The sequence below is a fragment of the Adiantum capillus-veneris genome, chromosome 22 (genome assembly GCF_014529385.1).
Source record: "Adiantum capillus-veneris isolate H3 chromosome 22, ASM1452938v2, whole genome shotgun sequence".
In the NCBI taxonomy this organism is placed as follows: domain Eukaryota; kingdom Viridiplantae; phylum Streptophyta; class Polypodiopsida; order Polypodiales; family Pteridaceae; genus Adiantum; species Adiantum capillus-veneris.
The window spans coordinates 16,117,031-16,121,022 of record NC_140952.1 but is presented as its reverse complement, the minus strand read 5'-3'; positions in this window follow the sequence as shown (position 1 = coordinate 16,121,022).

The window sequence follows — 3,992 nt, the reverse complement described above, 5'->3', positions numbered from 1 at the left end:
TATTTGCTTGGCTTCTCTCCTTATGTTGTGTGTAAGTAATTCTTGGGGTTGCATAGATGGAGAAGAGCTCTCTATGCATGCCGCCTTATGTGTGTAAGTAGTCTCTTCTTTTGGGAAAGGAAAGGAGTTGTCAAGTATTTGTGCATTATGGTGTTTTGAGTTTTGAGGTTTTGTGCTTGCTTTTCTTAGAAGTATATGAGCACTAATATGGTGAAGGTCAATCTTTGCATGTGAGTTTGTGCAGTGTTCAAAGGGATTGCTTAAGGAGTGTGTGTTGAATGGTTGAAGGGCATTTTGTGTTGAAGCACATAAGGAAGGTGTGTGTGTGTGTGTGTTGTATATGGTTTGTTTTGGTTTCCTTCTTTCTCCATAAAAGAGGGTGGTGCCCCTAAGAAATATGCGTGTGTAGGGTCTCACGGAGTGGTTGTCTAGTGGGAGCTTTGAGTTGAGCCCCATCTCAAAAAATCCGCTCTCATAAAAGTGGTGCCCCCACTGAGGAACTTTCCTAATTGCCTTCTATTCTCCTCATGAACAATAGAGTTGCACCATATGCTTTTCATTTTTCACAACGCATCAGAATTAACATTTGTGTAGATCGCAAATTTTTTTACCAACAACGCATTGTTTTTATGTTTGGAGCAGAAAAACTTGGTGAAATCTTGGCATCTCCAAATCCCATCATTCTTCCATTCATTAATTATGATGATTCATTTGATGTCCATGTTTTTATTTTGTTTTGAGGCAGGGACAAGAGGCGCTTAGATAGCAATCCACTCAAAGGAAACTTTCTTCAAGAGAAAGAAAAAGGAGAACACATTGTCACATGAACCAACCTGGAGCTGCTTCTCCTTTTACACCCATAGCTCGTCAATCTGTGCACATCATAATTGCTACAAAATTTAGATTTCAAGCAACCATTAGGAGAATTTTTGGACCCACTCGCCTTAATGAAATTAATGCCTCAATCAACCCTTTTATTTTGCCTATGATAAATTATGAACTAACACTTGATGTATATATTTTCATTTTGATGTGATCATTCATCGTAGTCAAAACTTTGTGGTACACAAGCCTCCTTGTATGGTAAAAATGTCAAGCACTTTTCCTACCTTTCATTCTAAAAATGGTGAGGATGCACAAGAATTTCTGGATAATTTGGAGATGGCACACCTCATCTCTAGGAGAGATCAAGAAGAGGTAAAGCTGCGTGCTTTACCCCTTTAACTCATTCTCAAAGGGGAGGCTAAGGCATGGTACGAGGCCTTGCAACCCCAAAAAAAACCAATTGGGAGAGGCTACGTGCAATTTTTCTTGCCAAATTTGGGCAAGGAGATACTCGAGAGGGTCTTTGGAAGTGTTTACTTCAACATAAACAGGTATTCCTTGAAGACTACCCATCTTATGAGACCGTTTTCCTTAACCTATGGGATAGATGGGAGGCTACCTTACAAAACCAAGGTGGTGCACCAAACTTTCTAAATGAAGATAGGTTCATGGATGGCTTGTATCCAATTTTGAAGACCAAGGTAGAGTTAAAATTCCCATCAACATTTGAGGAAGCACGTGAGGTGGCCATGGTCAAATTCAAGAAGTTAAATTTTCAAGCACATAGAACAAGGGACCTAAATGAAGTCATTGAGAGGGATTCTTCACCAAGCATGGGAGCACAAGTTAGGGGCTCTCTTGCCCAAACTTCACAAATAGGGGAAGGATCACAACAAGAGATCTTGTAAAGATTAACTCAACAACTAGAGAGTCTCACCTTGAATCTAGTGCAGGCCTACCCCAACAACGACAACCAAGAGAAGGGAATCGCAATCAACGACGTCAAGCACAAGAGTTGAGATGCTGGAATTGCAACGAAGTTGGTCATGGCATGTATAATTTCCCTCACCCTCGAAGGCTTCCAGGGGACATATACCCTCCTAGACCCCCTCCGCTCATGGTGCAGCAAGAGCATGCTCAAGCCCCGCAAATTCTTCGTCGCAAACATCCCACCTGTCCCACCAGTGGAGGAAGAGAGAGGAGTAAACGTCATAAAGCTGGAAGAGGAGATAGAGGTGAGCCCTATACATTTTGATGTTATGCCAGCAGAAAAGCGCACAAGAGCACACAACAAGGATGAAGACACAAGGAATGAAGAGTCAGAACCTGCAAGGAAGGAGAGGAAGAAAAAGTCAAAGAAGGAGGAAGGAGGCAAGAAGCAGAGGTCGAGGCGAAGGGAGATCGGCATCAACGATTTTCCATTAGGGAAGAATATGGAACCCTATAACATCTTAGAAGATTTGCAAACTCAAAAGCCCAATATTTCTTGGCCTCAACTCCTACATCTATCACCCAAGGTGAGAAAGCACTGGTCCAAACTTGTAAGCACAAGACTCCCAAGAAAGAAAGAAAAGGTGACAGTAAAGGCATTGACTTCAAAGCCACAACAAGATGTGGAACCTATTGTAGATGCTTATGTAAGGGGTAGGAAGGTATCCAATGTGTATGTTGATGGTGGAGCAAAAATGTGTGTGATCACGGAAAGAGCCATGAATAGACTAGGGCTTGAAATCACTAAATCCTCTAATTGTCAAGCTAGGCTGGCCAACAATGCAAGTGTGAAGTGCCTAGGGATCATCGAGAATGTAAAAGTTTCTGTATGTAATATAGATGTACGTGTGGACATGTATGTTATGCCAGCCAAGGGGGAGGGCTATCCCATCATCCTAGGGAGGCCTTGGCTCATTGCTGTGAATGCAGATCAAAAATGGGGACGAGGACAATTGATTCTCAAAAAGGGGCAACATGTAGTATACGATTGGCATGAAGGAAAGTAGCTCGACATCAACTATGAGACCACGGCTGATGAAGAAAGTGAAGAGAGTTTTGGCTCAAGCGACGAGGAAGGTTCAACCACTACATCCAATAGCGAAGAAGAATCATCTTTGGAGGTAATGGGAATCATCTTCAACACATCAAAAACTCCATCAATAGAGGTTGACCCAACAAAGGAGCAAACAAAGGATGAAAAAGGTGACCACAAGCACTTTGAAGACTTTGAAAGGATGCTTGCAAAATATCTTACCCCTGAAGAGAAGCGGTCCTTCATCGATATGCTCAAGAGGTATCCCAATTTGTTTATCACTGATTACTCACAAATTAGAGGTGTGGATGTTATATAGCATGGCATAGAATTAAAACCAGGTACTAAACCTGTGGCTCAAAAGCTAAGGCGCCTAGGAAAAATACAACAAGAGGCACTTTTGACAGAGGTTAACCGACTCCTAAAAGCTGGTTTCATTTACCCTGTGTCTAACTCTGAGTGGGTGTCCCCAATTGTAGTAACCCCTAAAAAGAACGGAAAATGGAGGGTCTGTGTTGACTACAAACCGCTCAATGCTGCAACAAAGAGGGATCATTTTCCTCTTCCTTTCCAAGATGAAATCTTAAACGAAGTAGCCGGCTATGAATGTTACACAGTGTGTGATGGGTATTCAGGGTATTTTCAAATCAGAATAGCAGAAGAAGATCAGTTAAAAACCACTTTCATCACACCTTGGGGTTGCTTTGCCTATAGAGTGATGCCATTTGGGCTCACAAATGCTCCTAGTACCTTTATAAGGTTTACAACTCTTGTCTTTCAGCCCTTCTTTGGAAAGTCAATTAGGGTTTTTATGGATGACTTCTGTATCTATAGTAGCCAAAGACTTCATTGCCAAAAAGTTGAGGAGGGGCTTAGGAGGCTTCATCAATTTGGGGGACAGCTTAATCCTGAGAAGTGTCACATTGCAGAGTCACAAGTGGTATTGCTAGGTCATGTGGTTTCTTTGCAAGGAATTCAAGTGGATCCATCAAAAGTAAATGCTCTCTTGTCACTACAACCACCAACGACAACCAAGGAGCTCATGACTTTCAACCACAAAGTAAGGTACTGTCTCGTTTCATTCACCTTCTAGCGGAAGCTATTGCACCTTTGCACAAGCTAGCAAACAAACCCACATTTGAAT